The sequence below is a fragment of the Mastomys coucha genome, unplaced genomic scaffold (assembly GCF_008632895.1).
Source record: "Mastomys coucha isolate ucsf_1 unplaced genomic scaffold, UCSF_Mcou_1 pScaffold6, whole genome shotgun sequence".
Classification (NCBI taxonomy): domain Eukaryota; kingdom Metazoa; phylum Chordata; class Mammalia; order Rodentia; family Muridae; genus Mastomys; species Mastomys coucha.
Genome location: NW_022196912.1, coordinates 64,546,398 through 64,572,115, shown reverse-complemented (window position 1 = coordinate 64,572,115; position 25,718 = coordinate 64,546,398).

The following is a 25,718-nucleotide window of genomic DNA, read 5'->3' as shown; positions in this document are numbered from 1 at the left end:
TAAGCAGGGTCATAGAATTTAATACAAAGGAAGTCTCTATAGAATGACTATGGATAGATTCTTCTTTTCTACCACAAGCAGATTGTGGGATAAAGAAAACATAGCAGGTACAAACATATATTCTGACATTCATTTTCTTTCTTGTTGTGGGGGAATAATCCAATAGTAAAATGAACTGAGGAAATAATATCATGACATTTAAGACTATTAAATCCTGTACTATTACTAAACGAAATATTGGATTATGGATTGAATGGACATTATTAATACCATGGACTACTTATGCCCAGCATTCAGTTTGATAATAAGTGGCAATATGGAAGTGCCCACAAGAAGAAAGAAAGATATATAATAGAAAGAAAGAAAGAAAGTAAGTAAGAAAGGAAGGAAGAAAGAAAGAAAGAAGAAGCTAAGGAAGAATTCATCTTTGTGGCACTTACTAAAAAAAAAAAGAAATGATACCAATCATTCTCATTTCCTTCATGGCATGGAAAATGCCCCATAACATTGGGGAGTTGGGGACAAGGAAGATAACTGAAGTGCTTCTTAGTCAACTACAGGGTTTGGTGTGACTGCCACAGACTAAGAACAGATGGGATGTGGACTTGGAGATATTCCATAGCATTGGTAAAAGCTGAAATGTGGCTTGGTTTGCCCATGGAATAGTACTACTAGGAGTAGACAAACCAAGATTGAGTCATGAGGTGTTTTGGTAGTACTTCAACTTATATGCACAAGGAACCTCATTGGTGCTATATAATTATATTTAAAAAATTGAAGGCTCTGAAGCTGATCAGACTTTCCAGGACAAATACTATCTTGCATGGTGACATTCAGGCAACAGCATTCATATGTGCAAAAGTTACTCATTTTCATGGCCTGTAATTGAGACTCTAGTTGGAACATTTACCTATGGAAACTTTGCTCATTTTTATGGCTAGCCTATGGTTTCTAAACGAGGACATTTACAATATAAATCTCAATAATTTACGGTGCTAGCCTGTAGGATACAGAATAGAGCATCTACCTTTGGAAACATCAGTTATTCCTATGGCTAATACCACTTACTAGTACTTTGGTATGCACAAGTAGATTAAAAGAAATGTGTAAATACTGTTCTGTTGATATAGAGCAGTAAAAATTTAATTAACAGCTATACAAATCAGTGTATTTTTGCCAGTACATATTAAATTTTTTAAAGTAGCAGAAGAGAATGTACACTAATTATTTGATTATTGCAAATCTTATGGCAAGATAAAAAACCAAGAGCATACATATTTTTTTAAAAAGATTTATTTAGTTAGTTAATTTATGCATATGAGTACACTGTAGCTGTACCGATGGTTGTGAGCCTTCATGTGGTTGCTGGGAATGAAAGTTGATCACTCCGGCCCTGCTCACTCCGGCCTAAAGATTTATTTATTATTTTATTTAAGTACACTGTCTTCAGACACACCAGAAGAGGGCGTTAGATCTCATTACAGATGGTTGTGAGTAGTCAGTGCTCTTAACCATTGAGCCATCATTATATTAAGCATATATACTTAATAAAGCAGAAAGTAGAACAGAAATTGCCTCCTCACTGCAGGCCTAAACCCTAACAGTCACATGATCTGAGCAGGCCACTGCAAGTTACGGTTTCCTCTTGCTCAGTGGCAACTGTATGGCTTCTAAAAACAGAAAGAGGCATCTCCAGCAACTCCAGAACACCACATCACATCAACCACACCCAACACTGCAAGCAGCCTTACTAATAAGATGGGGGAAAGAAAAGTGGCAACACAAGAGATCTCAAAGTTGGTAGGGAGTTTCTGGTGGTCCAGAGCACACTATACAGATTAATCATATGACTCAGACCCTGTTTGAAGAATTTGTCTATCTCAGCACTCATATGGGCACAGAAAGCCATACTAGCCTGATGCCCTGCTTCACCATGCTAAGGATGGTCATTTATGAGATGCTGGCCTACTGAGCTTAGTTTGCATATAACTCATTGCCAAACTCCATATTTCCCTTTCATAGACTAAGTATGCTGCTTATTAGCCCCAATGTAAGTAGCAGATCTGGGTCCCTACATTGCTTGTTAGATGATATTGCCATCTAACAGGTCCAGTCCTTCTAATTCCTACATGCTGAGTGCAAGGGTAGGCAGAGTAATTTCACCCTATTCTTCCAGTAACTTACTAACATTTTGCCCTGTTTGACAATGACTATCAAATAAAAGTATCAAGGAGTAACCATTGTGTAACTGGAATCTGATGAACCTACTCACTTCTGAGGGCAAGTCAGATCTTCCAGAAACATTAAAGTCCCAACCCCAGAAATACCCTTAGCAAGCCAATAGGGAAGAGACTAAAGGTTCACATAGTTCTTGTGGCATGGTCCTCAATGTCTTCAGTCCAATGAGTGCTATGAAAGTCCTGGTGATTGTCCACTGTAACATGAATGCCCAAATCCAGAATATTATGTGAATACTGAGAATATGGCCAGGATTCCTATTCTTAGTCTTCTAGATGTAACTCTCATGATATAATTCTATAACCCTCACTCAAAATCTTCATAGGTTTCCAATATCCAGGCAACGTTTTCCTATTCCTAAAGTTCTGTTATATAATTTCAACATTTACAATTTTGGAGAGCAAGATACCAAATAGTGATAGTCATCTTGACTGGATCTAGAATCAGCTAAGGGATAAGCTTCTGGGTGGGTCTGGGAGGTCATTTTCAGAAATGTGTATCTGAAGGAAAAAGGCCCATACCAAGGGTGAGTAGCAAAGACATCAGAGGATAAGGCTGTGCTGCCTGCCTGCCTTCCTGCCTGCCTACCTGCCTGCCTGCCTGCCTGCCTGCCTGCCTGCCTGCCTGCCTGCCTCCCTGCCTACCTGCCTGCCTGAACGCCTGAAGGCCTGAATGCCTGAACGCCTGCCTGCCACCTGCTTATGCTTCTGGCTACTGTGTCTATGCAATTGCTGCTGCTGCTGGTGGTAGTGGACAGAATCTAGTTTTTCTACTTCCCAGTGTTGGCTAAAAACAGCACCTCTGCAGGAATTTTCCAGATCTTCAGGATCAGTTTGGTACTAAAACATCCAGCTTTGTAGACTGAGCAGCTGCAGGGAGCTCAGACTCTCCAACATGCAGACAGTCATTATTGAACTATGAAGCCCCTTCTGTATAAGTTAAGCCAATAAACCCACTTCATAACATATATTCACTCTATCATTTCTCTTTGATAGAACCCTTACTAAGAAAGATCTATGCAATTTATTCTATCACAGCCAAGTGTGAATATTTTTAAAATGGGAATACATTTAATCAAATATCCCATAAATTGCAAGCTCAGTGAAGGAAAACAATACTCTAAGCTAAGTTATTCTTATAGCTGTTTTCTTTAAATGAATTCATGAAAAGAAATTCAAACTTCTTTGAAAAATTGGACAAGTTACACACTGGGAACCTGTTCAATGTATGAACCATATTTAATAACAATGTTTATTTTCACTATTAAAGAAATAAGATTTTAAAAATCTTGCATAAATGCTGCCTAGGGTATTCTTCTGTTGTATGGGACATGGACCTTTTGATTACCTTACATTATCTGAAAGTATATTATTAATTCATTTGAATGCATATAATGTATGCTATGGCTTATGACAGTAGAGATACTTGGAACATCTCACGAAATGTTTCTCCTGCCATAGTTTCAAATGCCACTTGCAATCAGGCAATAAACAGCAAGGCAACTGCAGAAGCCTAACACAGCTGCTGGTGTAATCTTCCTTAAGTGCTGTTTAGATAACTTCATTCTCTCTCTTAGAAAACTACAGGCCTTTCAACTTCCTTTTGTTCTGTATATGAATTTATAAACATTTGCAAAAGGGGTTAGAAAAATAGAAACCTACCTACAAAGATATGTGAAGGATACTGTGCTTGCAAATGAAACAAATTCTCATTTTTAGCTTTTCATTCAGCTGTTATTATCCACTATAACTCTTTGTGGGGCATGCACCAAACTGAGAATGAAACCCAGGGCCTTGAGCATGTTCAGAAAGCACCCTGTATAAGTTATATCCCCAAACCCAAATCTTGTGTTTTATCAACAAAACCTTGTATTAAAAAAAAAAATACTGATCCCTCTTCAATACAAGCCTATATTGAAAAGTATTTGCCCAGGTTTCATCTATATTTTCAAAACTGTAACCCTTATTGAAGTGAAATTGAGAGTCAACTTAATTTTGCAAATCTTTTAAGTGTTTCTATTATTTAAAATATTTTATACTAATTGAAATTTCCTGGTATAGCCACCATAGATATTTCAATATTTATTATTTTTGAAAAGACAAGATACATTATATTATTCAAAAGTATTGTCATTAGAATGTCAAGATGTCCATTTCTGAATATAGTTATACATACTTATAAAAATGTATATGTAACCCTTCTGCTTCAGTACAATAGTGAACTGAAATGGACATAGTGAATCCATATGCAAGGGTTCTTATGTGCATTTGTATCAGATTTGTTTGATACGAAATGTTATTTAACAGAAGATGGATTAAATAGTCTTTGACTATTTAAAAATTATAGCTAACATGGTTATATTTTTACTGGCACAGAATATATGCACCACCGTAGACATAGTAAAGAAAGCAAAGATTGCTGCAGATGTATATATAGGGAGAATGAGATCATTTGTTCAAAATAGTATTGCAAGTGATGTTTCAAAGAAGGAAGGGGCTTCTTTGATTTCTCAAATACATTTGAGTATCAATTGTTCACACATTATAAACTAATAAAGCATACTTAAATTGTCAAAAATAAGGTATGTAGGAGTGAGCAGTGGGCAGGGAAAAGGCCAAAATGGGAGGTTTCCAAGTAAAAAAAGATGGAAAAGGATAAGAAGAGAAAGAAAAGAAGAGCAAGAGGGGAGGGAAATAAAGAAAAAGATTTAAGAAAACAGAACAAGTAAAAAAGAAGATAGAGCCAAAGACACAAGTCAGGCAGCTCTGCTTATGAAAATTACCTGGAACAAAGTAGCTTTGCATAGGAATATATGAAGATTGTTCAAGAGTTAACTTGTTTTGAGACATAGACATATTGTGAAGCTCTATCTGGCCTCAAATTGCTATGTTGACTAGGCTGGCCCTGAACTCACAGAGGTACACCTGCCTCTGCCTTCGAAAAGCTTAATTAAAAGGTTGTACCACTGTGCCAGACCTAAAGAGATGACTTTAATAAGAGGCACAAGGGAATAATTGGAGTGACGTTTCTGCATCACTTGATTCTGGGCATGGTCAGTTTTGTTTGGAGACAATGCCTTCATGAATAGTTTTCTATGTGAAAATTTATTAGAAACAATCACAGTAAATGTATTGCATGTCTGTTACTGCTCAGTAAATGTTTTGAAAGTCATGGAAAATCTCCTTTTTCTCCTTGTTTTCCCAGAAAATTTCATCTCTCATACTCATCCCAAGTGCTGCACACAATACCAGATGTGTCTTCCCTCCCCCTCCAGTTCACAACTCTGTGAACCTCATGTGCCATCCCTCCTGGCCTCTGTCTCCCCAGTTGTTACTCTGTTCCAGCCCCAAAATAAGGTGGAAACCCCAGTTCAACACCAGGCCACACATGCCAGAAAAACCAATAACTTACCTCAAAACTCAGCTCTCTCTGTTCCCCCAGCAGACAGAATTCCCTCAGATTCATCCCAGCTTCAGTCTTTCTTTCCCCATCCATGCATTCTGTGGATCCCAAAGACTATCCCCTCTTAATATCTCATAAATCAGCAGCTAGACCCATAATCGACACAAACACAGATGCCTAGATGCCAGAATATAAACAAAAACAATAATACCCAGGATAATATGACTCCACTAGAGCCCAGTTACCCTACCACAGAAGGTCCTGAATGTTCCAACATAGCTGACATTCAAGAAAAAGATGTGAAAAATCAAGTATATAAAAATGATAAAGTTCCTTAAAGAGGGAATTAATAAATCCTTAACATAGTCCAGGAAAACACAAACAATTGTGGAAAATTAATAAATCCATTAAAGAAAGCCAAGAAAACAGCAATTGGATGAAAGAAAAAAGAAATCCCTTGAAGAAAACCAAAAAAAAAGTAAGAAACAGTTAAAGAAAATTAATAAAACTGTTTAAGACCTGAAAATAGAAGTAATGAAGAAAACACACAAACTGAGAGAATATTGGAAATAAAAAGTTAGTTAAATCAGGGGGTGGTGGTGGAGCACCCCTTTAATCCCAGCACTTGGGAGGCAGAAGCAGGCAGATTTCTGAGTTCGAAGCCAGCCTAATCTCCAGAGTGAGTTCCAGGACAGCAGGGGCTACATAGAGAAACCCTGTCCTGAAAAACCAGAAAAGAAAAAAGAAAAGAGAAAAGTTAGTTAAATCAAACAAGAACTTTGTTATTTAGGCAAGCTTCACTAACAAACTACAAAAGTTGTAAGAGAGCCTCTGCCATTGACAATATAATAGAATTGAGTACATCAGTCACACAAACTATTAAATCTAAAAATCTCCTATACTAGAATATTGAAGAAATGGAGATACTATGTAAATACCAAACCTAAAAATATTACACATAGAGGAAGGAGAAGAATTATACTTTAAAGTCCCAGAAATATTTTCAACAAAATCATAGAAGACAAATTTTCTAACCTATGAAACAAAATGCCTAAAAAGTTACAAGAAACATAAAGAATACCAAATAGATTGGACCAAAAAAAGAAAGTCTCCTCATTACAAAATAATCAAAACACTAAACATACAGAATGAAGAATGATTATTTTAAAACTGCAGGGGTAAAAGACCAAGTAACATATAAAGGCAGAATTAGTAAAATTGTACCTGACTTCTCAATGGAGACACTAAAATGGAGAAAAGCCTTGACAGAAGAACTGCAGACTCTAACAGACCACAGATCCCAACCCAGACTGCTATACCCAGCAAAACTTACAATCACCAGAGATGGTGAAAATCAGATACTCCATGAAAAAGTCAAACTTAAACAGTGTCTACCTACAGAAAGTGCTAGAAGAAACATTTCAAACTACACTCTGAAAACATAAAGTACATAACCTCACATACTAAAGGCAATATACAGCAAGTCTATAGCAACATCAAATAAAAGGGAAAGAATCCCACTAAAGCAAAGCAGTTCCACTTGGGTCAGGAACAAGACAAGGTTGTCAACCCTCTCCATAGATATGGAGTTATTATTCAATATAGTACTTGACATTCTAGCTAGAGAAATAAGAAAACTAAAAGAGTTCAACGGGATACAAATTGGAAAGGAAGAAGTACAATTTTTCTTATTTGCTGATGATATGATAGAATGCATAAGTGAGCCAAAAATTCTATGAAGAAACTCCTACAGGTGATAAACATTTTCTGGAAAGTGGCTAAATACAAGATTAATTAAAAAAAGAGATTGACAAGGCTATCAGAATATGGAAAGATCTCCCAAGTCATGTTCATGCATTGGTAGTACTAACAGTAAAAATGGCCATCTTCCAAACAGTAATCTACACAATCCAGATTCAACACAATCCAAATCAAAATTCCAACACAATTCTTTATAGACCTTGAAAAGACATCTCAACTTCATATGGAAAAAAATCCATATAGCTAAAACAATCCCGAACAATAAGAGAATGATGATGAGATGCTAGAGGTATCTCAATGTCTGATTTCAAGGAAAAAAAAAGGTTGCTTTACCAAAAAGAAAAAAAGAAAAAATCTCATGGCATTAGCATAAAAATAGGCATGCAAATCAATGGGATTAAATTGAAGACCCAATAAATTTACACACCTATGGCCACTTAAGTTTTAATAAGGAAGCCAGAAATACTCTTTGGAAAATACAAAGACATCTTCAACAGGTGGTGCTGGTCAACATGGGTGTCTACATGTAGAAAAATGCAAATTTATCTATATCTATCACCCTGCACAAAATTCAAGACCAGGTGGACTAAAGACCTCAACATAAAATCAAAAACACCAAACCTGATAGAAGAGAACATAGGGATTACTGTTGAATGCATTGGCATAGAAGATTACTTTCTGAACAGAACACTATTAACACAGACACTAAGATCAACAAGTAATAAATGGGATTTCATGAAACAAAAGTTTCTGTAAGGCAAAAGATGCTATCAGTCAGAACAGCAGTAGTCTTCAGAATGGGAAAAGATTTTTACCAACTCCACATGCAATGGATGCCTAATACCCAAACTAGATATGAAAAAAATCAAATAATCCAATTTTTAAAATAGGATACCAATCTAAACCGAGAATTGTCAAAAGAGAAATTTCAAATAGCTGAGAAGCACTTTAAATGTTCAACATCTTTAGCCATCAGGGAAATGCAAATCAAAACTTCTCCATCTTATATTTGTCAGAATAACTAGGATTAATAACACAAGTAACAGCTCATGCTGTCATGATATAGAGAAGGGGAACTCTCTTCCATTGATGGTGGATATACAAACTATTACAGCCACTACAGAAAATCAATATAGTAGTTCCCCAGAAAATCAATCTATCCCAAAACCCAGCTACACTACTCATGGGCATATACAAAATGACATACTCCATCCTACCACAAGGACATTTTCTCAATCATATTCACTGTGTCTTTTTCATAATAGCCAGAATCTGGAAAAGAACCCACATGTCCCTCGACTGAAGAATGGATAAAGAAAATGTGGTACATTTTGTACAGTAGTGTATTACTCAGCTGTTTAAAAAATGGATCCAGTAAATTTGCAGGCAAATACATTTAACTAGAGAAAGCCATTCCTGTGTGAAGTAACCTAGACCCAGAAAGAGAAATAGGGTATATATTGACTTATGAGTGAATATTAGCTACAATCTCTACAAGTTACAATCTGTAGATCTAGAGAGGTTAAATAAAGAGAAGGGATCGAAAGAGATGCATGGATGTCCCATGGAAGTTGATATTTTGCTGGGAGACTTGGGTCAGGTGAGGACTGTAGCAGGAGGTATTATGCGGAGGGGTGGAGGAACAGGAGTTGGAGTAAAAAAGGTAGAATGGAGGTAGAGAATGCAAAGAGAGATGGCTGAAATGAGGGGCTGATGAGTTGCTGGTTTGGAAACCTAATTCATTAAAAACTTTCTGTATTTTCATGGAAGGTAATCCTATTGATGACTCCTAGTAGTGGGAGATACAGGGTCTGAACTGACCATATTTTACAGCCAGGCAAGGCTGCCAGTATTTAGGCTGGGTTGCATTAGGTTGAGTTATTGGCCAAAGGGTCCCGTTGAGATCCCCAAAGAATCTAGGCTGATGCTGGGACAGATGGTTGCTCTCCACAAAGTGATAACTGAGACCCTATGGATGAGAATGACATCCACACAGTTCATTGAGTGTACAAAGATTGAGCTGGTGCCTGCTTGGAGCCTTCTTCCCACACTCTAGTAAGGAAGGTACTCTGCAGGCTACCAAAGGAGAAGCATGGACTGGACAGTAAATTAGACACAAAATGCTCAACTTGCAATCTATCCTGCCTACAAGATGTACTGGAGAAATAGTGATGCAGAACTTGTAGGAGTGGCCAACCAATATCCAATTTACTTTGAGGCTTACTGTATGAGAAGGGACCTGTGTCCATTACCATTTGAATGGTCAGGAACCAGAGACTGGATATCTCAGATACCCATGGTAAAACAAAACAGAACTGGTCTTAAAATATTTTTTTAATCATTAAAATGATTCTTAATGATATTCTGCTATCCTCATAGATTGGTGCCTTTTCCAGGAGTCATCAGAGAGACTTTCTCTGGCAACAAATGAGAGCAAGTGCAGAAGAGACCCACAGCCAGACATTATACAAAAAAATTGGAGGCCTCCATTCAATCCTTTTCATCAGGGCTCAGGGAAGATGGAGCAGAAGGCCTGTAGGAGTAAGAAGAGATGAAGAAAACCAGGAGAATATAGCCCACTAAATCAACTAAGCAGGGCTCTTATGGGCTCATAGAGCCTGAAATAGCAAACATGAGACCTGTAACAGATCCTCTGCATATAAATTACAGTTGTCAACTTGGTGTTTTGTGAGACTCCTAACAGAACGTGGATCTCTGACTCTCGTGCCTGATTTTGAGACTGTTTACCTCTTGTTGGGTTTCCTTGTCCAGCCTTGATGGGAAGGCTATCACCTTGTCTTGTTTTATTGTACTGTTTGGCTGTCGTCTCTTTCATGAAGGGAGATTGAGGTGTACTACATCTGGGGGAGAGAAGAGGGAGGAAACTGGAAGAAGTGGAGAGAGTTGAAAATGTGGTTGGCATATGTTGTATGAGAGAATATTTTATTAAAATTGAAAATAGGTTTTAAAAAATATCTCCTGCTTTATTCTTGGTTGTGAGCCTAGTCTTTAACGGATGCGCCATCTCTCTAACCCCATAGGAAAAACAACAATATCAACGAACCAGACTGCCTAAAGCTCCCAGGGACTAACCACCAACAAAAGAGTATACATGGAGGGACCCATGGCTTCAGTTGCATATGTAGCAGCAGATGACCTTATCTGACATCACTGGGAGGGGAGCCCCTTGGTCTTGTGGAAGCTTAATGCCCCAGTCTAGGTGGATGCTAGGTCACTGAGGTGGGAATAGGTGGGTGGGTGGAGGAACACCCTTATAGAAACAGGGGGATGTGGGATAGGATAGGAGGTTTGAGGAGGGGAAGCTGGGAGGGGAAATAATATTTGAAATATGAATTAATAAAATAACTAATAAAATTTTTTTTAAAAATCTCCTCTTACTTATGCTGTCAGCTGTTGTACAAAATCATGTGCTTGATATTAATTAATGTGGATCAAATCTACAGGACGACCAAAACTGAATGTTATAACATGTGCACCATATAAACTGGAAAAAGTATTCCTGGAGAAGTTACAGTTAGAAGTTTCAGTAGTTTGTGTATTACTCTATTAAGAGTCCCTACATCTTGAGTTAAATACTGAGTGCATCACTATCCTCAGGCCCACACTGGGATCAGTTCTGTTTGGATGACCTTCTTATTCCAAACATATTTCCTCTCCATGTTGATCCTGACTCCATAGAGGGGTTGGTGCAATTACTAGAAAACAGGCCTTGACAAGGCAAAACAATATTAAACAAAACCTGACCTGGATTAACTAAAAAATGCATATTCTTAAATTTAATAGAAACTTATCCTCAAGTGTGACAATGCTCAAGCAATCACTCTGGTTAGAATCTTTCTAACATGCCATACTCTGTGAGAAACTGCATGAGCACGGAGAAAAAGGGGTGACAAAAATAATGATGGAGATGCCTCTGAAAGTGTTTTCCTATAATGTCTATCATTTCTTGAGCAGAAGACAGAAAAAAAAAGTTAAAGGAAACTGAAAGAATTCAGGGACCAGTTTAAAACAAAAACAAAAAAACAAACAAAAAATCCCAAACCTCTGAAGCTCATGAGTGAAGCTCACCTGGACAGTAGCAGAAATTATCAGGAAGTGGTATAAACATTCAGAGTCACAGATATCTTGTTGCTCTCTGTCTTTTTATTTGTTCTGGTTTCTGAGACAGTCACACTATGTAATCTAGCTTGACTTTTGATGCATTATTCTCCTGTTTGAGCTTCCTGGGTGTTGTAGATTACAAGAAAGTGCCACAGTATACTGTATACTACCTACTTTGAAGAAGCCAGTCTTATAGGAGTAAAGATGAACATTGTGTACCTGATATCATTGTGGAGGAAAATTAATGCAACAATCAAAAACTGTGGCTAGAAGAGCTAGAAGATCCTCATCTACATTCTTCCATCCTTCCTGTCAAAATTTCTCCATAAATTATGATTTATATATTGTTTGCTCCCCAAAAACATAACCTGAATTTCCATCTCAATTTTGAGATATTAAGAAGGTAGAAATTGGACGGGAGAGATGGCTCAGCAGTTAAGAAAACTGGATGCTATTCCAGGGGTCTTAGTTCAATTCTCAGCACACACATGATGCCTCACAACCATCTGTAGGGGGATTTCCATGCCCTCTTCAGGCATGCAGGTGTACATGCAGCAGAGCACTCATACATCAAATAAATAAAATAAATTTTAAAAGAGAAAGTGGAAATTTAGCTCTATTGTTTATAGGTAAGGCTTTTGGGGGTGATTAGAACTAGATAAATTTACTAGGGTGGAATTGCTAAGGGTCAAATCTTTATAAGAGGAGGGAGAGAGACCAAAGGAGAGACAGGTGATAGACATCAAACATGGATGCATTCACTCATATTCTCATCCTCTCTTTCTCTCTCTTTCTCTCTCTCTCTCTCTCTCTCTCTCTCTCTCTCTCTCTCTCTCTCTCTCTCTCTCTCTCTCTCTCTCTCTCTCTCTCTCTCTCTCTCTTGCTCTCTTTCTCCTCTTCTTTTTCCATCTCTCCTTCCCTTCTCATGTCTCAATATGTGTATCATTCAGGGCCTTGGCACAAAAAGAGCAAACAGTAGATTCATGTTCTTAACGTTGGAACTTCAAAATCATAAGCAAAATGAATCTTCCTTAAAGCATGCCTTGACTGTGGTTTTGTACAATTATGAAGTAATACCATTCCATTTCCTCTCACTTTTTCAGTCTACTTCCTTCTCACCATTTATGTCCAGACTATTTTAATGTCTTCTTCTAATCTAGGCTTTGAGAGTCACCATGGAGAATAATGGAGGAACATATACAATTTTCCATACAACCAGAATGTCTGTATGCCAGATGGACCATTTATTTGAGATAGGAACACACCAAGCAACTTTTAAGAATGAAAGAAAACCCCATAAACCTATTTAATTTGTTTTTTTTAATGAAGGAAGAAATTTGTATAACTCAAGAAAGACAAATGAATCTCATGGTCTAGTCAATGTGGTGTGAACCAGCGAATCAGGCAAAGCTGTGATGAAATCACAAAGCTCTGAAAACACAACTTATCCTGCTCTAGGACAAAGTTCCAGATGACAGAAAAACAGCCATTAGAATTACTAGGTGTTGGATTTTCCCCTTAATTTTTCAGTCCAACCCCCACAGTATAAGTTCTGCTGAAGCAGAAGAGGCAGAAATATATTCATGAACTCACTCACATTGCAACCATTGAGACTCCCAGGAGCACCAACAAAATTACAGATCATTATCATCTTTGAGACACTAAAGAAGTAATAACAGATGTTAGAACAAGAACTAAACAAAATACATTTTTCGTCAATAAGCAGTTGTCCTTGGGGGTGCAAGAGTTTAAAATGCAGAGTGCTATACCAGTCACCAGATCCATGCAGCACAGCTTGAGTTGGCAGGGCTTCTAAGCCCTGGGCACCATTACCAATATAATAAACCATGTACCCATGACACCATTCTATTCAGTTGACCTACTACAAGTAACCATGTTCAAAGCAAAAAAATTCACACTCTTTTTTTTTCAATAATAATCAGTGTTTAAATCAAGGATATATATATATATATATATATATATATATATATATATATATATATATATATACATACATACATACATATATATATCTTTGAAATAGTATACTTTGAATCAATTTTTACTGTTTTATGCTTACCTTCTAATGTCTGACAGACACTTTAAATATCAAATTATTTAGGAGTAAATATATGGAACACAAAAGATTTATATATATCTTATAATTTTACTTCATTAAATTTTTAAGGTTATTAGTTAAACTTCTTTGTTTGTATTTATGGTATTTGTGTCTGAATGTGATGTGATATATGTGGAAGTATACATCCATGTGTGTAAGTTCAAAGATAACCTCAGAAAGGCATCATCTCTTGGTTTCCATCTTCTTTAAGGCAAGGTCTCATGCTAACCAATAGGTATAGCAAGCTAGATCTCCCACAAGCTTCTGGGGATCCTCCTGTCTCCGTCTTCCATAAAAGCACTGGGGTTAAAGGTAGATGCTAGAGTATCCAGCACAATGTGTATTCTTACAATCCAAACCAAGTTCCTCCACTTGTGCGGTAAATTCTTTATTCAATAAGCCATTTGTTTAACCCTATACTTAAGATTTTAAGAGATTAACACTTCCGGTGATAAAGTCATTTTAGGAAAATCAAGTAATATATAAAGAAAGTTTAAAGATATTTATAGTATTCTTTTATACTCATGTTGAATAGAAGGCTGTCCTCAAATTAATGTTAGCAGCTCAATGTACCCTGTGTATGTAATGAAGGGACACAAGGACAATAATTGCTCAAGTTACAATATGCTCCATTTCGTTCTATATTCAAGCAATTACTTTTCAAAGCATTTTTTTCCAGGTGCTTCTGATTCATTCTTTTCAACTGTCAACAGAATCCTATGCCTTTCCACCATTCCTAAGGACAGCCAGAGTTTTTCAGTCACATGATTTGGTATAAATGTGTCTTTTTGAAAACTATTCTTTTCATATCGCTGACTTCCAATCCAGTTTGGACTCACTGTTTGTAGATTAAATACATGGCTGCCAAAATACAACATTTCTTCTTTATATTCTTGAGATAGGCCAATTGTTTCTTCCACATTTTGGTTTTCATTCAGGTTTTTAATCTCTAGTGTCACACTTCTAGAAGCACTTGGAATCAGAGGTCTGTGTAGCATTAGTATTCTAAGGCATCACCTGCTGTAAATATCTGCTTTGCCACCTGACTAGGAGTTTGGCTTTACTCCTTTGCCATATGCTCAGCAAAGAGCAAAAACATGTGAGTTCTGAAAATCACTCATCTGCTATCACTTGTGTGATATCTTGGAATCACTTGAAAGAATCTGTATCCAAAAGGGAAAGGTACTTTTGACCTCAGGGAGATGGTATCAGCTCAATGTCTGTCACCTCTGACTGTGCTACTTAAAATGTGCACAAAATTTTTTTCAGATATGATTAACATTAAAGTCCTTCAAATAAGGAAAGCAGAATCTTATTCAAGTGAGTAGAACATAATGACTTGTGCTCTAAAGTGCACAGGACTTTCTGTCACTAAAGAAGAGAAGGGGATATAGAAGAAGAAGACAGTGTGAGAATCATCAAATGTACTTGTAAGGTCTTGAGACTGAGAGAGCAATATGATTACAAACATAGATGGCCTGGAGGAGTGACTCAACCAACAACCAGACAAGAAATGCTGCTTCAGTGCTACAAACACAAGGGACAAAGTTTCATAACGTATAGACAAGGATATACATACATAAACATACATACACACACGCACATGCACACGCACACGCACATGTACACATACATGTACACATACACTTACACATTAATTTGTTTACTGCTTTGCCCTTCAGGGGAGGGCTTGCAGGAAGATGCACTGTATGTTCTTGCTGCAGTGTTTGACATCTTGTTCAACAAGTCCTGCTTGGTTTCCCATCAAGGGTCTCTGGGCCTGAGAACTTAGCACTTGAAGGTATGAGAGTGTTCTTGATCACGATCACTCAAGTCAGGATTTCTAATGCTAGATTTAGTTTTTACCATAAATCAAACACCAATCAGATAGACTACCTATCCCTTTTATTCTTGGAGTTTCTTAGGGTAGGTAATTAATTAGCCATTATCAATGATCCCTGTAGATTAGAAAGGCCATCTAAATATTGCCCAGCCTTCCTTTCTCACCTGGCTTATAAAGGAAATCAACCCTAAGTATTTTCTAATATATAGGTCCTCCTTTTATTAAAATCAATCCTTGGGTAGAAGGAAAGCTGTGGCTTCTCATGTAACATATTAGGAAATGAGAGTATAGATTGTACATGACACAGCCACTGCAACTTTCCAGTCTTCATAATTTCATATTTCTTCTTTGCCCTGAAAGTGAATCCTACTTAATCAGCCTATTAAGTCAGCTATTAGAGATAGCTCTACAAGGTACCATGCTACATTTCAACTCTCTTCTAAAATGTGGAATTGTGTTGAATCTTCTCTAATACACTCCATTATTTGTCTTAATACACTAAAACTCATTCATAATTATCTATTCCCCAAAATCTGCTGCCATGCTTACAAAGTCTTGTGATTCTTCTGATCCATAGGCTTCCATTCTACCTAATAAAATGCCAGTGACTTTGGCACTGGATGATATTTTGCAATTTTTGGAGCTTTTTTTAAATTGTACAATGGCAGGATGGTGTTATTTCTGGTTTCAAGTAGAATCGCTAAGTACATGACAATCTACAATACAAAGCAGGGACCAAGCATTAAACACATGTAACTCTATGAGAAATTTCAAAACTGCTACCTTCTTTAATCATCAAAGAAGCATAACTGTGATGCATCTGAAGACCAAGGGGTGTCACCCTCCAGTTCTCAGTGACCGTAAACTTAGCACCATATTTCAGAGAAATGACTAAACTAGATCATACTCTGCTCTCAGTGACTCCTTGAATTTTAAATCAAGTGCATAAAATCAATCAGTAAAATTAAATGATTTATAGGTCATCACACTTTTTTCCTAATTTTGTGTTGACGAAGAATGAGCTCATAAATTAACTTTTATTTTGAAAGACTATTACTAGAGCAAGCAGAAGCCAGAGAAAGAACGTGAAGCAACGGAATTAAATCAGGAAAAGCAGGACACGAGACAGTCATAACTGGAATGTAAACTCTCTTTTCAGAGTACTCACACTCTTCAACCCAAATGAGTAAGAAGAAATTTTAGTTAAATATCATATTTCATTTTCAGCTAAATTTATTACTCGTAAAATATTTCTTGCTACAAAAAGTTTTTGCCGTATTTTTGGAATACACACATACACACACACACACACACATGCACAAACACACACATACAAAAGTGTTACTAGTGGAAAATTTTAGGATGATGCATCAGGGATATAAGAGAGGGGAGTCACACTTTACACTTAATAGTTTATTCATTGATGTTTTATTTTTCAGTGAAGATGCATACATCCTATGCTTATGATAAAAATAATCAAAGTAAATATATACTACATAATATGCAAAACATTTTCAAAGATACATATCTTCTAGGTTAAAAGGTGAGTAATTTTGTAAATATAAGAGTGCCAGGAGAAATACCCAAGTTAAAATACATTCTGCATCTAGATTTTTAGGCTTTACTTAAAAAAACAAAAAACAAAATAAAAACAAGCTGTGTGAACATGAACGTTTAATCTTTTGGAAAAATTACATTCACATCACAGACAAGAGACGTATCTGTTAGCTAATGAAAAATATCAGTGTTTAGTAATAAATTAATAACATTCCAGGCCTTTTGTCAACATTAGCCATAAGCATCTGCATAGGATCTAGTTCAAGAATAAGAACAGTTCAGTTTCTAGCCAAAGTATCTTCAAAATCCCTAGAGTCTAGGTGAATTACCCCTCAGCAGTACTTGAAGAGAGATGGATCAATGGCAAAACCTGTACTAATAACTAAGGAAATTAAGATTCCTTAATACTAAGGAATCTGAGGTTCAGTTGCTTTTTCTTTGAAGAACATATTTTGTCTTAAACTAACTTCTATTTTGAAAATATTATCATGAATAAAAAGTCTTATTTTAAAAATAAATTTTATTTTGATGCCGCTTATAGGAAATGACCTGACACTTTGCCAGAATAATTTCACTAGCCTCCTCTGAGAAATCTACATTCCACCCAATGCCTCTGTAGGCTACAGAATATTATCAGACAACTAATACATCCCAATCAGACTGGATTTATTTATAGACAACGTTCTTTTTGCAATGTTAGATGCCTCATTAACTTGATTCAGCTTGTGCATAGCAAAAATATTCCCTCCCTCTTCAGATTTTTTGATAGAGTGAATTATAATTTCTTGTCTCATTCATTATAAACCTTTGGTTTGAAGGACATTTAAGAAATCTGTAGTGCCACTTACGTGGATCCTGGATTACTTTCCTGTACTAATTATATGCTTTAATTTTTTACATTTGGTGGAGGTGGAAAGGAATAGTGGCCATTGTTGCATTTACTTTGCATGGAAAAAAAGTTTAATTTTGCCATAACCTCTATAGTTAGAAAAAATTAACAGGGACTCTGCATTTGTGTAGATTGCAGAATTGTGAAATGTAATGTGTATGGGAATCTTAAGACTCTCTGGAGCCTTAATAATTATGCTTCCTTTTAAAATGTGTGCCATTGCAAGCAACTGAGAAGATGCTGTGAAAAATTAGGCCACACAACTCCTATACATGAGCCACATCTCCACTGTGTTTAATCACCTAGATGTCGTTCTATATCCTTTTGTGTTGCATGCTCTTTTGAATTGGTTTCCACTTTGACAAGTGTGAGTGAAGAAAGGGTCTTCTTCCCAAACCTTCCATTACAACCATTTAACGCCATCTCTGCTTAGAATGTTGTCATCACAGGCTATGCCATTAGCTGAAAAGAATCTCCCCTTAGAGATAAGGAGTCCAGGATTTACATTACTTAATAAAAATTCTAATTCTTGGAGTAAACTGGGAGATCATATAGAAAACAGTGACCAAAGTTCAGTACCTGTTATTCTTTTCTCTTATAAAGGAGAAAAACTAGATCACTGGAGGTAGTTAAATTAATATGAAGCCTCCTAGCTTATAAAATGTCTGCCTATGTGCCACATGGTGAGTGTGGTTACCATCCATGTAGCTGGCTTGGCTAGTGAGCTCACTTCCACAATATATATGTGAAAACTTCCTTGAAAACTACCTTATTTTTTTGGTCCTAGAGAAGCTTCAGGTTTACCTGACGATCAGGCTTTGAGACTTTCAAGGCCATAGGGCATGCCCAAGTAAACCACCATCCTCTATTCTAATCACTGCTAATGTCAGCAGTGGAAGGCTGTCTCCTTTGAATGGTTTATAATCAGCTTGAGACATGAAACTGACTCATTCTGGAAGTGTGGGGGCTGTTCTTTCTCAGTGCATGAATGCCACTATCCAGCAGGAATAAATGCTCTGACCCCCACCACCACTGTTCTTTGCCCGCATGTTAGCTTCTCGTGGTATGTGGGCTCATACTGTATGTTTGTTCAGCTTCACATCATCTCCCCCACTAATTTGCATTAAGCACCCTGCTTTGTTGTACTGCTATAATGGGCCTTACATCACCACATGATGATTTATTTCAACTATATTTCTTTAAGAAAATAGACATATTAAATATGAATAAATATAAAACTTGAACTCAATAAAAGGAATCCATACAGTGTCATCTCTTAGGAGACTGCTTGTGAGCTCCCTTCATGTTGCTAAAGGGAACTGTAAACTTGTCCTGTAAAGCACTATTATTAGGGAGTCACATTGAAATTACAGACCTTCTTCTCGAACCTTCTAAACTTTACACTATAGTGCTTGTTTCTTTCTTCTAGGAGTGTTTTGATCTCTTAAATAATGGGCACACACCTTCCAGAATTTTATACTTGAGTTGGTTGGTATTCCTTTGGGCTCTGAAAAAAATCTTAAAAGATCTGTCCTGCTTAAGTTGCTCCTGTCTTGCACTTCAAATAATCTTCCTGAGCAATTTCATAAAGTTAAAATTTTACATTATAATAGAAATTTGGAAGTTGCACCATCAAGCAATTACATTGACTTTTGCCTATGAACATTTTGATACCACAGAACAGGATTAGTATCTAGAAGGATAAATTTAAATGCTCTTTCAAAAAATTTTACTCATTATGGGCACAGTCATAGATGAGCTTTTTGAAGCCTCTATGGTGGACTCTTAACAAAATATAGTTCCCCAAAGCATCAGCTATGTATTAATTCAGACAGGCCTATGATAGCTTCCTACTAATAGACTACATGTTGGATCTTACTCTTGTGGAGCAACAGAAAATTTCTGTAGTGACAATTCTGGAATTTTGGCTTCTGATACAGTTTACAGACCATATGAAGCTCAAGAAGAAGGAAGACCAAAATGTGAATGCTTCAGTCCTACTTAGAAGGGGGAACAAAATAATCAGGGGAGATAGAGAGAGGGACCTGGGAAGGAGAGAGAAAAGGGAGGGAAAAAAGAGGGCAGAATTATCTGTGGGAGGAGATGGGGAGAAGTACAGAGGGTCAGGAAATTGAACAGAGGTGTGTAGCATTTGGGGGTGGGGAACTGGGAGTAGACACTAGAAAGTTCCAGATCTCAGGGAAGCAAGAGGTTCTCAGGACCCAAGAGGGATGACACTAGCTGAAATGCCCAAGAAAGGGAAGACAGACCTTGTAGAGACTATATCCAGGGGTTAGGCACAGCCCCTATTTGAAGGATGGGGCCACCCACGCATCACAAAAATATTAATCCAGAATTGTTCCTCTCTAAAGAAAATACAGGAGCAAAGAGTGGAACAGAGACTAAAGGAAAGGCCATCCAGAGACTGTCCCACCTGGGGTTCCATTTCATATGCAGACCCAAAACCCAGACACTATTGCTGATGCCAAGAAGTGTTTTGCTGACAGGAGCCTGATATAGCTGTCCCCTGAGAGGCTCTAATAGAGCCTTACCAATACAGATGTGGATGCTTGTGCCAAACATGGAACTGAGCAAAGGGACTCCAATGGAGGAGTTAGCAGAAGGACTGAAGGAGCTGATGGGGTTTGCAACCCCATAGGAAGAACAACAAAATCAAGCAACCTGACCCTCTCCCTAGAGCTTCCAGGGACTAAACCACCAATCAAAGAGTACACATGGAGGGATCCGTGGCTCCAGCTGCATATGTAGCAGAGGATAGACTTAAAGGATTAATGGGAGGGGAGGCTCTTGGAATGGTAGGGCAGTGAGGCCAGAATGGGTGGGTGGGTGGGGGCACCCTCTTAGAAGCAGGGGAAGGGGTGGGATAAAGGGTTTAAAGAGGAGAAACTGGGAAGGAGGATAATATTTGAAACATAAATAAATAAAATAACCAATAAAAAATTAAGAAAGGAAAACAAAAAACAGAGTAATACCATAAGAATATATTTTTGTTTTAATCCTGGGTGTGGGGACAAGGGGTTGTTTCAAAGCAGCTGATAATGATTTGCTTTGTGCTCTAGCAGAGGCATAGTTTTGGTCATCTTCAGATAGTTTCTATGATTGTGTGAGATTTGGAATTTGGAAATGTTTCATAGGGTATATAAATGCTAAAAACCTAAGAGGCAGCCTGCATGGTTGTTGGGGATTGGGCGGTAGATGGGAAGGGAGTTTCCAATTTGTTAGTAGTCATACTCAAAAAACAAACAAATAAAGAGAAATTAGATTCAGAGATCTCTCTCCCTGCTGAATCCTTCTTTCTCTCCTATCCAGTAATATACGGTGAAACTGGGAGGATAAAAGGTAGGGAAAAAGAAGAATCCACAAAATGGTAAAAGACCAACTGTAGACATATCTCAGCTCCAAGGTCTCCTTATTGTTGGCATAGTTCCATGATTCTTACCCAACATAGCTTCATTGCCTTATCTGGAAAACTGCCCTCCGTAGTGCCTCAGTTTCTAAGCAGTCATCGAATTCTGACACTTCTGTTTCCCTTCAAGCACCACTACTTACACTCACCCCATTTTTGACCATGTGCTCTCACTGGCTGTGTATATGATTATGGGCCTCCATCTGGAAACTCTGAGCCCATCATTTTAACCTTACATCACTGATCTACAAAGTGTATTTGAGATATGTATTCCAGTGAGTTACAGATTACACTTTCCACTGCAGTACTAACATGGCTCCAGAAGTCAAGATTTTGCACACCTCTCCTTGAAAATAATTGGATATCAACAAGAAGGGGGAAAAAAACAACTCAGAATTTCAATTCGGGCAAAACCAAAAGTTAGAATATATAGCTTCCAAGTAGATTAAATATCAATACATTTGATAACGCAAGACTAACAGCAACGGAGAGTTTCAGCAAAGATGGGAAGACAGAACGTAAGAAACACTGAATCTAACAATGTTCCAGTGTGTATAACATCTTCCAACTGGAAGTGATATGTAAAATTTGAGGTCCACAATTCTGATTTTAATGTCAGTACAAAAACTGAAATAAGCTCACTCTGAGTGCATGAATAGAGTGGCCAAGAACATATGGAAGATAATATAATCCACTCAAGTCCTACAATTGCCTTTCTGTGGCACTTAAGCAAAGAGTAGTATTGTAAAGACCAGCAATTGTACTTGTGTGACTTTTTGCCTATCATAAAAACTTCTTGAAAATAGGCCTCTAAATAGTATGGTATTCATTTTGAGTTATTATAAGATAAATAATATAAAAACTGAAAGGGAAAATACTAAAATGTAGACACTTAAAAAGAAAATGATGAAAAAGAAATTATTATTGCAATAAAAATAAAATAATAAAATTTTTGGCTTGAATTCTTTAAATGATAAGCTGTCTATTGCCTGTGCACACCTCTAATCCCAGCACATGAGAGGGAGGGGTAGTTGCATCTGAGTTCGACGCCAGCCTAGTCTGTAGAGCAAGTTGCAGGACATCTAAGGAAAGTCAGACAAATTAAGGAATATATAATCCTGTCATGATGGAAGCTGGATTAAGATTTGTCCACTCATAAAAGCCAAGAAGAATAATATAAAATATTTTCTTATGTGTTTTAACAATTTTGGGGTCACCATGATCAATCATCACTAAGAGAGGAGGAAGAAATATGTGAGTTCATATTTAAGCTGAATTTCTGTTTGGAAGAGCACTAGGCCCTATTTGGATGGGAGTTGGATCAAACACACTTCAGCACTTCAGAACAGAGACAGAGGCAGGAGGCTCAGAGAGACTTGTTTCTCAGGCTAGTCTTGACCTTAAAATGTAACCAAGGTGAACTTGAAACTTTGTTTCCTCATGTCTCTACTTCCTGGAAACTAGGATTAAAGGTATCTGCCATCTCACCCAGTTTTCTGCAGGTTAGTTAGGCAAGCACTATAACATGTCAGCTACAGGCAACTGACATCTAAAGAAGACAAAAGAAAAGAAGACCACATACCTATAAATATTCAAACTTGTCTCTAAACTGGTTGTTGACATTTTGTCATGCTGTAAGTATGCAGTCAAAAGGAGTGAAACCTATACACTAAGCACTATCCAGTAACCACAGAGGGCTTTAAGAAGTGCAGAATTTCAAAAGCCAGAGAGCAGGTTCCTCACTGCACTCTGCACTGTCTGTGGAAACAGTCCATGGACAAACCCAGGACTAAAATGAAGACATTCTACATCTACCCTAACACCATGGAATGCCATTAGTAGGCAAAACTGAAGTAGAAGTAATTAACCATCTCTATGAACTATTACAACACATTTTCAAGGAAGGAGAAATTTTTTAACTCTAAGCAGCATAAAATGTATAGTGCCCAGCCTACAATCAAATATTAAATTTTCCAGGAAGAAATATGTCAGTTCAAACAGACTACTAATGACAACAGTAAACAAATTAACACATCTAAAAATATAAAATTCTTTCTAAAAAATTGTTACAATGACCAAGACTTTGAAAGTAACATCACTATGATGCAGAAATGTAAAAGAAAAGTAGATAATATAAAGAGAAATTATTAAACATGAAGGAATAGATTAGATGAAATTAATACAATGCTAGATCCAGTAGAAAGAATATCAATAAAGCCAAAGACAGGAGTGTAAACTACTCAAACATCAGATTAGAAACAAAGCAGTCTAGAAAACAGTAAGAGACAGACCCTCAGTGACCTGTAGGGCAACAGTATCTAATAAAATAAGTGGAAGAAAAGAGAAAAAAGAAGGGACATTATTGGCAGGAAATATAAATTGAATAAATAGTACACAGGTTTGTACCTTCCAAGAGTGACAAAAATTCTCAAGGCCAGTCAGAAAAAACCCACACAGGGGTGAAAGTAATATTTCAGAGATTAACAGAGTACACATAATATGAAGAAAGGGTATTAAATTTTGCTGTGCTTTTAAAGAGAGAGGAAATTCAAACCAGGTAACACTAGGATCAGCCACCTATGTGTGTGGTAGAAGGAATCAAATGGGATATTAGTCAAAGCAGCATTGTCTACAAAGTCTATCCAAATTGTTTTATTCTAGAAATATTCCACATGTTCAGTACTTTAAATCAGTATTTTACAATAAAGGGAAGGCATTTAAAACTTAATGTAAATGAAAGTAAATAAATACAACTATGCTTTTCATTAAAAATTCAAAATGCGGTAATGGGGGCACCCAATAACTAATATTATAAGGTGACATTTGAACACAGTGATTTCCCCTCACACCAGGGAAGAGAAACAACTGTTAACAAATCCTCAATTACTAGCAAGTATTTTTGCGGGGAGGGTATAGGAGATTGAGCAAATGGGTTGTGTTTGAGCCTAGATTTTCACTGTGGAGACAGAGCAATACAACTAGATCAAAACACTGAATGTAGGTTTTTTGGCTAAAAGTATAAATACAGTGTCTTATACACATAATGTCTTATACACATATCAAAGCTCAGTTGGTGGAAATGGTCTAGAAGTCATGACATATTACTAATGAGAATGACTGCAACTCAGGCCTTGATATCTAAGTATTATTTGCTAAAGTAGAAAACAAGGAAGGATCAAAAAATGTACAAAATAAGTCTAAAAACCATACGGGATCCACTACATAAACCAACTCAAAGAAAAAAGAAATACATGATCATTTCATTAGATGCTGAAAAAAGCATTTGACAAAATTCAGCATCCCTTCATGTTAAAAGTCTTTAAAAGATCAGGAATTCAAGGCCCATACCTAAACATAGTAAAAGCAATAAAGAGCAAACCAGTAGCAACATCAAACTGAATGGAGAGAAACTTGAAGCAATCTCATTAAAATTGGGGACTAGACAAGGCTGCCCACTCTCTCTCAATCTATTCAACATAGTCCTTGAAGTTCTAGCTAGGGCAATGAAACAAAAGGAGCTCAAAGGGATACAAATTGGAAAGGAAGTAGTCAAAATATCATCACAACTTACAGATGGTATGATCTTATACTTAAGTGACCCCAAAAATTCCACCAGAGAACTCCTAAAGCTGATAGACAACTTCAGCAAAGTGGCTGGATATAAAATCAACTCAAACAAATCAGTAGCCTTCCTCTACTCAAAGGATAAACAGACTGAGAAGGAAATTAGGGAAATGACACACTTCACAATAGTCACAAATAATGCTATATACCTTAGTGTTACTCTAACTTTGCAAGTGAAAGATCTGTATGAAAAGAACTTCAAGTCTCTATAGGAAGAAATCAAAGAAGATCTCAGAAGATGGAAAGATCACCCATGCTCATGGTTTGGCAGGATTAATATAATAAAAATGACCATCTTGCCAAAACCAATCTACAGATTCAATGCAATCCACATCAAAATTACAAATCAATTCTTCATAGAGTTAAAAAGAGAAATTTGCAAATTCACTTGGAATAACAAAAAACTCAGAATATCGAAAACTGTTCTCAACAATAAAAGAACTTCTGGGGGAATCACCATCCCTGACCTAAAGCTGTATTTTAGAGCAATGGTTATAAACAAAAACAAAAACAAAAACAAACAAACAAAAAAAACCTACATGGAATTGTTATAGATATAGGAAGGAAGATCGATGGAATAGAATTGAAGACCCAGAAATGAACCCTCAAACATATGGTCACTTGATCTTTGACAAAGGAGTTTAAAAAATCTAGTCGAAAAAGACAGCATTTTTTTCTTTTATTTTCTTTATTTACATGTAAATTTCTCCATTCCCAGTTTCCCCTCCAAAAAACA